This window comes from Stegostoma tigrinum, chromosome 25 (assembly GCF_030684315.1).
Source record: "Stegostoma tigrinum isolate sSteTig4 chromosome 25, sSteTig4.hap1, whole genome shotgun sequence".
Taxonomy (NCBI): domain Eukaryota; kingdom Metazoa; phylum Chordata; class Chondrichthyes; order Orectolobiformes; family Stegostomatidae; genus Stegostoma; species Stegostoma tigrinum.
In genome coordinates this window covers 31,018,286-31,031,241 of record NC_081378.1, presented here as the reverse complement: position 1 = coordinate 31,031,241, position 12,956 = coordinate 31,018,286, and the positions used below count along the sequence as shown (strand labels likewise).

General features: G+C 40.2%; 1 long non-coding RNA gene across 1 annotated transcript in view; it reads left to right on the top strand.

The window, feature by feature from the left end:
- The window catches only part of LOC125463322 (uncharacterized), a 101,763-nt gene extending 89,053 nt beyond the window's left edge, over window positions 1-12,710 (top strand). The window contains exon 4 of the long non-coding RNA XR_007249808.2: window positions 12,178-12,710. This is a non-coding gene — a long non-coding RNA (uncharacterized LOC125463322). The remainder of the gene's footprint in view (window positions 1-12,177) is intronic.
- The last annotated feature ends 246 nt before the right edge of the window (window positions 12,711-12,956 follow it).

Sequence of the window (12,956 nt, the reverse complement as noted above, 5' to 3'; positions counted from 1 at the left end):
AGTTGAAGTGGTTTGCGACTGGGAGGTGCAGTTGTTTAGTGCGAACCAAGCATAGGTGTTCAGCAAAGCGGTCCCCACGCCTCCGCTTGTTTTCCCCGATGTAGAGGAAGCCACAACGGGTACAGCGGATGCGGAATACCACATTGGCAGATGTGCAGGCGAACATCTGCTTGATGTGGAAAGTTTTCTTGGGGCCTGGGATGGGGGTGAGGGAGGAGGTGTGGGGTCAAGTGTAGCATTTCCTGCAGTTGCAGGGGAAAGTGCCGGGTATGGTGGGGCTGGAGGGGAGCGTGGAACGAACAAGGGAGTCATGGAGAGAGTGGTCTCTCCAGAAAGCAAACAAGGGTGGGGATGGAAAAATGTCTTTGGTGGTGGGGTCAGATTGTAGATGGCAGAAATGTCAGAGGATGATGCATTGGATCTGGAGGTTGGTGGGGTGGTATGTGAGGACGAGGGGGATTCTCTTTTCGCGGTTATTGCGGGGATGGGGTTTGAGGGATGAGTTGCAGGAAATGCAGGAGACATGGTCGAGGGCGTTCTTGACCACTGCCGGGTGGAAGTTGCGGTCATTGAAAAACGAGGACATCTGGGATGTACAGAAGTGGAATGCCTTATCCTGGGAGCAGATGCGGCAGAGTCGAAGGAATTGTGAATAGGGGATGGAATTTTTGCAGGAAGGTGGGTGGGAGGAGGTGTATTCTAGGTAGCTGTGGGAGTCGGTGGGCTTGAAATGGATATCGGTTTCTTGGTGGTTGCCTGCAATGGTGACAGGGAGGTCCAGGAAGATGAGGGATGTGTTGGAGATTGTCCAGGTGAACTTGAGGTTGGGGTGGAAGGTGTTGGTGAAGTGGATGAACTGTTCGTTCACAAGCTTCAAAATCTCCCTTCCCCCCACTGCATCCCAAAACCAGCCCAGCTCGTCCCCACCTCCCTAACCTGTTCTTCCTCTCACCTATCCCCTCCTCCCACCTCCAGCCGCACCTCCATTTCCTTCCTTCTAACCTCATTCTGCCATCTTGGCCTTACTGTCCTCCCCTGACTGACCTATCCCCTCCCTCCCTCCCCACCTACACTCACCTCTACAGGCTCTATTCCCGCCCCTTTGACTTGTCTGTCTCCTCTCCACCTGTCTTTTGCTCTATCCATCTTCGGTCCGCCTCCCCCTCTCTCCCTATTTATTCCAGAACCCTCTCCCCATCCCCCTCTCTGATGAAGGGTCTAGGCCCGAAACGTCAGCTTTTGTGCTCCTGAGATGCTGCTTGGCCTGCTGTGTTCATCCAGCTCCACACTTTGGTATCACTTTTAAGTCACTGCTGAGTTATAGTATTGAGTTATGTTGCTTTTCTTTACACATAATTTGTACACTATTGTTAAACTTGAAATATAATAGGAAGGTGATCACTACCTACCACTCAGCGCTCACTTTTGTGTTGGCTTTTTTATTTGCCTGCCATTTTGATATACATCAAGTATCTTGTCTGAATCTAGCTGCTCCTCCTACTGTGCAAAATGCAAACTTTGGGAAACCTGACTAAGGCAGGGAGCAAGGAAAGTCACAATTAAAATAATTGTTCTGTATTATTTGAAATAACTAATTATAGGGGAACGGAAAGGCATTGAAAAAATGCATCATTTCACATTCAAGGTTCTCACGTTATTTTTTCCCGTTGCTCTTGGCGATGATCCTCACTTCTGCATTGTAGATTCTCCAAGTGCTCAGTTAATCAATGCTTCTTCGAGGAATAATCATGAAATTCACCCCATACCTTCACATTACAGCATCTGAGACCACCTTTCTGTATGTAAAATATTTGCACTAATTTCAGTATCCTAAATGATGATGCGAAATGTCATGAATTTGACATGTGTTAACATTGCTTTGACTTGTGAATTAAAAATACTGAAGCACCAGTCCAATTTTTGTCAGATTAAAAGATTGAACATGAATATTGAAAAAAAAAATGGGGGCAGGCATTGGACCATTTCTACAATTATTTGAATAAATTTGACCTTACATAAAACCACTGAGATTCATAATGTGATAGATATTCACTTTGTGAAATTATATGACTGTGAATCAGCAGCTTTTTATAGATCTCTCACTATTTTTATTTTAGTTTATTTTATTTTTATTAGCATTAAGACCAATGTATAACGTGCTGTAGACTCGCTATCACCCCATTTAGCCAATCTCACAAATTCAAGACATATATCATAGCCTTTGAGTTATGTCAATGATCTCTTCGTTAAATAGAATTGATGGAAATCTTCAAGTAATTCTAATAGCAAAAAAGTAGAGATATCTTGAATATGAACTTCCCATTTTACCATTGTGTTTCTGCTTCCAACATTTACTTCTCTTAGCTGACCTAGGTGGTGTTAAAAGCAATCCACATCTCAGTTGTGCAATTTATGAGGCTATAAACAGCCTCTGCATGTTGAGTAAATGGGAGGAATATAAATAAAGATTTACACATCCAATAAATCCATTTCTACCACATAAATTCAAAAGCTTTGAAATATGTCACTATTATATTGTATGATTTTGCTTTGGTTTGGGGGTTATTTCACTAGCTTGTCCTATAATTTACTGACAAGACTACATTTAAGCCTGACTTTGCTGGGCAGGAATTCTCTGAGAACAATGGAGGAGAAGTAATGCACCTCAATTCGCTGAGTCAACCTACAAATGCACTGGGCCTGGGAAAGAATCTCTTGAGATTTTTATTGGGTCCTTAACTGTGTATTCAGACTACACTATTGAACACTGGGCTCATAAAAGGATTCCTAAAGGCATTAGCTGAGTGAAGAACTAGTACAGTGAAAGATAACTGTAGTCTGTCTGTACCAATAGCTGAAGTTTATTTTTCTTCCATGACATAATTGTTACAAATCCAACAAGATGTAATGCAGCTAAATATTTGGCTATCAATGTCTGTTACTTCTCAGATAATGCTATCATAGAGAAAAAAAATCTAACTCCAACTTCTATACAAAGTGTTATTGAATATATATATATTGAAGTAACTTCATAAACACATCCCAGATTATGAGGTATTGTTTTCAAACTTTGCTACTTGACAATTCCATGAACGGATTATTTGTTATGTGTAGAAGAGATCAAATTTTCATTTTCAGAGTTGAAAATTAACCTTCATTGTTAACTGTGCCAACTATTTGCTAGACAGCTAAGTCTCAATCAACAGTTCTCACATGATCTCGAGGGAAGGCAGAAACCAGGAGATGGAGACAAATTAAATTTGAGCCATGGATCTTATTCATCATATGATTGGATGATAACAGAAGTTCCTGTGGGCAAATTGGGCTTCTAACAATATCATTAGACCCACCTCAGGAGTTTAAGCTGAACCCTGAATATGACAGTGGTATGATTTCCTCATTACACCTCATGTGCTGGGAAACGCAGGCTCGGCCACAGTATGTGAAGATTTTATTATATATTTTCTATTTATTTTTCCATTGGGAAAAGCAGAAATGATTTCCCAAGTTTTACAAAGTAAGCTTGTCCTAAGCTTCAATATTCCCCAATTCGCCTAATTCAGATTCTCCTTCCTGACATGTAACTGACTACTGGATAACATTCCCACTCTTTTCCAGGCATGGCTTCACATTGCCTGAATTCCGATGTGATTCCTGGAGAATCAGGCAGGCATATGCTCCTGTATATGGAAGTGAGACCAGGAATTAAATTGTCACTGATGTTAGAATGAGAATTTGTCAGTTACTTGTTCTACATCCTTCCCCCACCTACCTATCAACTTCTCACACAGGAGTAACAATCTGCCCCAGATTGATGTTGATACTGTATGAGATAATCACTGTCAATGTGACTATCACTATCCTCTTTCCTGGCTGGCTCATGGCATACTTAAAAAAAAGGAGGTATTGAGAAGAGGCTCTGATCTTAAATAAGATGTAGTTTATTGTATGTTAGCCATCAGTTACATTAGATATTGTTACAAGGGAAATGAGCAGACATAGTATTCTTCCTCAAGATCCAGAATTTGTTTCTCTTTCTCCACCAACGTCTCCATTTCATTGTCAGAATCTGCAGAAATTTGCGCCATACCCAGCATTAACTCTTTCAAAATCATTAATGGCTCAGAAGTTTCAATCAGGATCAGAAGCACTGCTTGGAATCTTCTAGAGGTATAAGTGACTTGGCTACTATGAGATGTGTAACACTTGCCAAAAATAAGCAAGATTCAGCCCTCTATTTCTAACTCTGATCAGTTTAAAAATTAGCCACAGATGACTTCTGCATTTAGATCCCTGGAGAGGAGCCTCCTTTTGTGAGCCTGTCCAGGAATCCAACATCTTTGATCAGAATCTTTGTAGAGGCCAGACTCTCTTTTGCAACAGTCAGTGTGCCCATGTGCTGTCAGTTAAATGTTCAGTAGCACAGCAGACACTTTGACAGCTTCTGTGAAAAGACACATATGTTAGGTAGGTATGAGATTAGGGTGTCGACTAAGTGATTGAAAGAATGTACCAACTGGGTGATATCCTAGGGAGAGAGTAGAGAGTATGTCAAATGGATGAGGTAGGTATTGTGCCAGGTGGGTACTGTGCCAGGTGGGCAGTGAGCCAGGTAACGAAGAATCTTGTTGGGTGACATGGGTAGGGTGCCAGTTGGATGAACTAGGTAGGGTGCCCGGTGGGTGGGATGTTACATGGGTGAAGTGGGTATGCTGCACAGTAGTTAGAATGAGAGGGTTTCAGCTCAAAAGAAGACAGGGATGTGGGGAATAGAAGTGCAGGATCGGGTTCCATCCAGGCACTGTTACACCTAGCAAGTTGGGCAAGGGTCCAGCTGGGGTGAGGGCATCAGGTCAAACACGTTCTTGTTTTGTCTGGGGAGGAAGTGTCCAGAACATGATGGAATGTTGGTTTAGGACAGGATTTTTCAGGTCTGCGGTGTGGGCAGGAAGACCGTAGGATCGGAACAGGGTCTGTTTGGGGTTGGGGGGTGTCGGCTCCTAGAGGTGAGAGGGGTTGTTGGGAGCCAGGACAGGGAGCTGATCAGACCAAGTGGGAAGAGGGTCAAGTCAGTTCCAATGTGCTTGAATCAAGATCATGTGGAAACAGGTGATTTTGGAAGGTGTCCAGTTAGGAGATGAATGATAAGATCTAGGGAATGTTTTGTTGGGGGTGGGGATGGCAGTGGTGAATTGGAGAGTAAACCAAATTATTATCCAGGAATTAGATTAGATTTCTAACCCTGTAGTGTTTCCTGTGTAACTATTAAACTTAATTAAGTCAGAACTCTTCAAAGTTTCTGAGTTCGTGAGGTTTTGTTTGGAAGGATGCAGGGGAATTGCCAATCAGCATTTTCAATTTTCTGGACAATTCCCACAGAGTTGGTTGCATCAGGGACTCTGTATGTTTCCTGCACACCACACAATCTGCATATGCAGCACCATAATCCCCACTGCATTGCAATCTCAGAATTCTGCGGCATTATCTCATCCAAATGTTGAGGCCAAAATAAAACTTCAATAATCGATTGGAAATTTATTTCCATCCATGAATTAAATTACTTTGACCTTGGTGTGTTAGGATACAACCATTCATGCAAGTATACTGAGATGGGTTGGCTTTCCTCCTGATGGAATAAGGATAATGTCTGTTACTGAATATATTGGAGCAACTATATTAGCATTGAGTAACAAAAAGTGCTGGGGTGGAGGGGTGCAGTGAACCTTGGATAACAAAACACTGTGTTAGACAACTCATGAGATTTTCTGAAACCAGTATATGTCAGTTTAATTGGATGGAATTGATTGTTAGTCACCAACTGAAGCCCTGAAGTAAGGGATGGATAATGTGTTGGTCTGATTGACTTTTCACATGCAGAACTGATGATGGCAAGAAAGCAGCTTTGATTTGAGTTTGCATGCTTGTGGATGTTGAACTATTGTCAAATGTGGCATCATCTCCTGGAGATGGATTTTTACCAGAAAATGGGTTTATTCATCCTGATTGACTTTGTCAAGTTACAAATAGTTAAACTAATTGAATTTATATTGTTACACTCCTTAAACAATATCCAGGCTATAGTTTCTGTGGAAGTTGAATAGAATGCATGTGGGACCCTTCCTCAGAATGGGAAATTTGAATCCTGCGGCCCACAATCAGAAACAAAATTTCTCTTCCAGGAGAAACACGGGAACTTTGAAAAGAGTTGCTCTTCTAATCACAGGCTGGTTCCCTCCCATACTTGCTGTGGATATGCTCACCAGTGAGCTGATCTGTTCACGATGGACAATGAATAAGTAGCCATCAAAAATGAAAATATAGCCCCCTCAAATCAAAGGAAACCCTCAAGCTATTTCATAAAGCACTTTTTTAAAAAAAATTATGTTTGACCCCTGAGCATTTACCAATTCATCTCACACATAAACAGAGTCTAGGTGCAGATTATATGAAAACATCATCGCATTTTATAATTTTTCAATCTCTTTCATGGATGGCCTACGTTTTCTTAGAGGCAGTTAATGCTATCAGGTAGGAATGAAGTTCTGGTGAAGTGAAAGATTCTCAACATGTTGTGAAAATTCTTGTTGTCAAACTTCTAGGAGTTTGATTGTCAAGTGAACTCAAAGTCAGAACAAATTTGAGGGATTCCTTCTCTCTTATGATTTTCCACTTTTAAGGTATTGCTTTATTACTTTGACTGCTTAGATGACTTCAATTAGTTTGATGCCTTTTGATGGAATTGTGTATGCAGAGCAATTCCTAGCTCTTTAAAGCAGACAATAGAATTGCTTCTTCATCTTGAGACATTCCACAAATTCAAGGCCATTTTTCCGAAACAAAGGGAGGTTTACATGTTGATTCCTATCATGATTTTGGTTAAAACCTTGAGAGTTTAATACAACCAGTCAAGTTCTGATGAAGGTAACTATCATAATACAACCGAGGATTGATAGCATCCATTCACATTCACCTTGTGCTCATTGTAATTTCAATGTTTCTTTTGTCCGTGATGAAATAGAATGAGAGGCTGGCTGGTATTCTTTAGTTTTGATTTTGTGTCAATTCCTCCTCACACAAAGGAATGAATGAATTCCCTGGATAGCTGTAAATGTTACATTTAATTAGATATTCATTTGAGACTCAGGATTGTCTGGAGCTCGAAATGCTAAAGGACAGATATTTTACAGTGACTATTTTAACATTGTGTATCCAATTTTAAACAATTTGGCAGAAAGTTCAGAATGTACTGAGGTGTGCCAAATCTAATAAGATTAAATAGAATCGTGGAATCCCTACAGGGTGGAAACAGGCCCTTTGGCCCAGCAAGCCCACACCAATCCTTGGGCATCCCGCCCAGACCCGTTCCCCTATAACCCACCTTAGATATACATCCCTGAACACTACAAGCAATTCAGCATGGCCAATCCACCTAACCTGCACATCTTTGGGCTGTTGGAGGAAACTGTAGCACCCGGAGGAAACCCACACAAACATGGGGAGAATGTGCAAACTCCACACAGATTGATACAACTTAATTGACAATACCACAATCGAGTGAAAAGAAGATGTGTAATTAGCAAGCACCCACATTTCGGAATTGTTGTTTGCGTGATCGATGCACTGTTCACAAAATTTTTTAACCAATATATCCTCAAGCCATTTCATCAATTTTATTTTCAGGTCACACCCTGGGTGGTTCTTGATCGCTGTAATAATGGGTGACTCTGACATTATTACTAATCTCTTCTAGTCAATCATGGGATGAGTTTCTGGATGTACACTAGATCACTTTAATCTCTTACAGTATTTCTTGATGTCAATTCCAATCGTTCAGCAAGTTCCCATTATCTTAAGTGAGTGTTGTGAATGACAAATGCAATGTCATCAGTTCTATATGTTTTGAAGAAATGTCTCTTTGAGCTCACAGGGATATTTTAAAAATTTAATATTTCATGAGATGTGGGTGCCATTGGTTAGGCCAGCCTGGATTACACGTCCCTAATTAGTTTTCAGAAGGTTGTGCTAATGCATCTTTTTCAAACACTGGAAACCTTGGAGTGCAGGTTCGTAACTCCTTGAAAGTATAGTGGCAAGTAGATAAGATAATGAAGAAGGCATTTAGTACACTTGCCTTTAATGGTCAATGCACTGAGTACAAGAGTTTGGAGGTCATGTTGTGGCTGTACAGGATATTGGCTAGCCCACTCTTGGAAAACTGCATTCAGTTCTGGTCTCCCAGCTGTAGGAAGGATGTTGTGAAAATTGAAAGAGTTCAGAAAAGGTTTACAAGGATGTTGCCAAGATTTGAGCTATGAGGGGAGGCTGAAAATGCTGGGCTATTTTCACTGGACTGTCAGAGGCTAATAGAAGTTTATAAAATCATGAGGGACAATGGATATGGTGAATAGCCAAGGCCCTGTCTCCAGTGTAGGGGTGTCCAAAAACAAGACGGCATAGGTTTAAAGTGAGACAGAAAAGATTTAAAAGGAACCTAAGGGATAATCTTTTCACACAGAGGGTGGTGCTGATATGGAATGAGCTGCCAAAGGAAGTGGTGGAGGCTGGTACACTTACTGCATTTAAAAGGCATTTGGGTGGGTATATGAATAGGAAGGGTTTAGATGGATATGGGAAAATGGGAAAATTTAGGATATCTGATCCGCATGGATGAATTGGACCGAAGGGCCTCTTTCCATGCTTACATCTCTGACTCTGAGACTCTATGTGGATGTCACAAGGTAGGCTAGCATTAATTGTCCATTGCTTACTGTTCTTGAACCGAGCAGATTGCTGGGCCATTTCAGGGGACAGTTGAAAGTCAATTACATTGTTATGGATAAAGAGTCCCATGTCGAGCAGAACTGGTGGGAATGGCAGATTTGCTACCCTAAAGAGCATCAGTGAATGAGATGGACAATTACAACAATTGACAATGGTTACACGGAAGCCATTAGACTAGTTTTAATTCCAGACTTGTAAAAATTGAATTCGAATCTCACCATCTGCCATGGTAATATTTGAGCCCATGGGCCTGACTATTAGTCTGGAACTCTGGATTACTAGACGCATGACATTGCCACTGCCTCCCCAGATTTGGATGAGAACTTGTAAGTCGTGGTTTTCTGATGTTTCTTATATTTTTGCTATTCCAGGTGTTGGAGATTATAGGTTTAGAAGATGATGGTGAAGAAGCCTTGATGAGTTGAAGTAGTACATTTGTAAATGGAACTTAATATTGAAGTTGTGTGCCAGTAGTGGAGTGAGTTCATGTTTGTGGTGCTGAACGGGTGACAACCGCTCACTACTTTGTTCCATCAGGTGCCAAGCCTCATCCATCACAGGGGAAAATATTCTATTCCTACATCCCTACTTGGGACCTTTTAGATAGCGAACAGACACTGATAATTTAGGGAGTGAGTTAGATACACAGAATCTGAACTGGCCTTGAAACCAAAATATTCTTATCAATTACATTCTGAGGAAGGGTCACCGAACCCAAAATGTTAACTCTGTTCTTTCCTTCACAAGTGTTGCCAGACCTGTTGAGCTTTTCCAGAAACTTTATTTTTGTTCCTGAATTACAGCAGCCACAGTTCTTTCAGTTTTTATTCAAAATATTCTTATGGCTGGTCTATTCAATTGTAACCTCCAAAATGTTAATAGTGAAGAACTTTGTTGTAATTCAATTGGATGAGGAGGGGAAATTGTTGAATTGTCTCTAGGTGATAGTCACTAATTGAGACTTGTGCATAATGGATGTTATTTGCTGCTTTCTTGGTCCTGCTGGATTTTGACATGGACTGCTTCAGTATTTAAGAATTCATAAATGGCACTGAATATTGTGTAATCATTAAGCATTCCCATTTCTGAAAGTTTGATGGAGGGAAGATGAAATAATTGATATTGGTTAGGCTGAGTGCACAATTTTGAAGAAACTCCTGCAGCGATTTCATGAGAATAACCACCAACAACCACAATTATTTTCCTTTCTGTTGGGTATGACTCCAATGAGAGAGCAGATATTCCCTGTCTCATTGACTTTAGTTTTACATTACTAGTCAGACAGAATTAGAGTTGAGTTCAGGAGCTGTACAGAATACATCTGCTCCCTGTAAAGGCTAGTGAAGAACTCTTCATTTCGACTCAAAACAGTGTACGGCATCATCAGAATTGGTATAGTTAATGCAATACCAACTCTTTTGAAGCCATTGCATTATGAAAGACAGTGCAATTTACTTTGAATTAACTATTAATCAGTGATTGAAAGCTAGTCTCCTTAATGGTGGCTATGAAAATATCACATTCTGTCAGAAAAACTAATTTAGTTCACTATTATGCTTTTAGGAGTGAAGTATGTTGTCTTTACCTACTCTGGCATAGAAATAACCCTCGACCAACAGCAATATCATTTACATTTAAGTGCTTCTGAATTAGTCAAGCAATCCATACGGCTCAGGAACAATTAGGGATGCACAACAAATGCTAATCCTGCCAATGATGCCGACATTCCACGAAGCATTTTTTAACAAAATCTACTGAGGTGAATAAATGCCTTCCTTTCTGAATCATAATGTTTGTTATTTCCATGTACATCAAAGGTTTGATTCCTGTTTTCTTCACGAATAGCCCTGGGCAGACATGGGGGGAAAAAACTTGCTGTAGCCATTAATACCTGCACAGTTATGAACGGTAGTACATATTGCCTTTTCTGTGGTGTCACTGGGAATTGTCGCTATATTTTCAATTGGTGAATGGACCATTTGCTCATCTGTATAGATTTTCCTGAATCTTGGTGAAGTTTCTAATATCTGATTTATAATTATGACCTAAAGGAGACAAATGTATTGAACTTGGGATTCTCACTAATAAATTTACTTCTCAATCTCATAAAATATTATAAAATATCTCATAAAGTCTTTCCTGTAAGTGACCTTTGCACAAATGTTTTTTTTACAAGGCTTTGGAAGTGTCATAAAGTTTGTGTGTGTGTCTGCAGATTATCTCCTATGAATGAATGTAAATAGCTAAATTATGTCTCAGAGCGAACTATTTTAAAAACAAATGTAAAGTTTTTCTTGCTGACAACACATGCAGCAGAATCGAAAATCCTGTTGACCCAATTTGAACCATTACTGCAGACAAATGTGGTAGGAAGAGCCATTCTGACTACAATTAATACATGTAACAAGGAAAGCCTTCCAATTGAAGAAGTTGAAAGTTTTGTCAACTGAATTCCTAATTATACTTAGGCCACATTGTAGCTGGTAAACTAAAGTTTTTCACTGAATCAATATACAAAGAAACAAAGACAAAGAAACAAAGAAACCGACAGCACAGGAACAGGCCCTTTGGCCCTCCAAGCCTGCGCCGATCAAGATCCTCTGTCTAACCTGTCATCTATTTTCTAACGGTGTGTGTCCATTTGCTCCCTGCCCATCCATGTACCTGTCCAAATATATCTTAAAAGACGCAAAAGTGTCTGCGTCTACCACCTCCGCTGGCAATGCGTTCCAGGCACCCACCACCCTCTGCGTAAAGAACTTTCCATGCATATCTCCCCTAAACTTTCCTCCTGTCACTTTGAACTCATGATGCCTAGTAATTGAGTCCCCCACTCTGGGAAAAAGCTTTTTGCTATCCACCCTGTCTATACCCCTCAATATCTGGTATTCCAACAAAGCAAAGTTCACTTCATCAACGTATTTTGAATCTGACAGAACTTTGTAAGTGAGGGTTTCATCTGCCTGTATTTGGTGCTGAGATTGCTACAGATATCTATAGTGGCAGTGCGTATTCATCCCGTATATCTTGGATTTCATCCAACTCTCAAATATCCTTTATCTTGAAGCATCATCAATTTTCTGCCAGTCCTGCATTTGTGATGACAATCAACAAGTCATAAGGATAGACAATGCAATATATTGAAATCTTCTATCTACAGCCTGTATTCTCAGATGAATACCTGCATTCGGGTACTCACTGTGGTTGTTCTCACCAATGAATCACTATCACAATCAAAAGTTTGGGGAGCAAAAAATACCTGCCATTAATATTGTATTTTATGAAGTATTTGATTGATTCACTTTTCTTTTATAAATATCTATGGGATTTTCATGTCGAGATGATAGAAGCATTTCATGTCTGGAACTTATAGCTATTCTGTCTGTTTTTATTTAGTTGTTTATTTGCCCTGTGAGGATGTGCAGAAAAAATGAACAAGTTTGAAACAATCCAACAGTGGGATATGGGATGTGGATGAGAATCGAACAGTCTTCCACCATTTAAAATAATGATTTCAATGAAGCCACGCAGAAAACTCGAACCAGTCAGCACCAAACAAATTCATAGGTACACACATGTGACCAGTCACACAAGGATAGTTATATACAAGATGAATTGCATAACGAAAGAATGGATATAGACAGTAACATTGAATTGCAGCACCTAAATGATTATTAATTCCAACAATTGCTTTTCAAAAATTAACGGTGAAAGAGCATGAACATTTTTTGAGCATTTCTTTGCACTGGAAGGAACCACAAATCTGAGTCCACACAGTGAAAAGCATTATGTTATTTGTGAGAGGAAGATATTATCCAATGTCATTACTTGCCTTCATGTGTATCCTATACAGTCATTTGATTTATGTTAATTGTTTGTATAAAGATTTGACACTGAATTCCCTTAGAAAGATAGTAGGAACTGCCGATGCTGGAGAATCTGAGATTAAATGGTGTGAAGCTGGATGAACACAGCAGGCCAAGCAGCATCAGAGGAGCAGAAAAGCAAAACGTTAGCTTTCCTGCTCCTCTGATGCTGCTTGGCCTGCTGTGTTCATCCAGCTTCACACTGTGTTGTCCCTTGGGGAGATTTGTTCCCAACTCTTCATCTCATTATGGCAACTTCCGTCGAATGGAGACATTTTAAATGATTGCAAATATTGTGCTATGGCCACC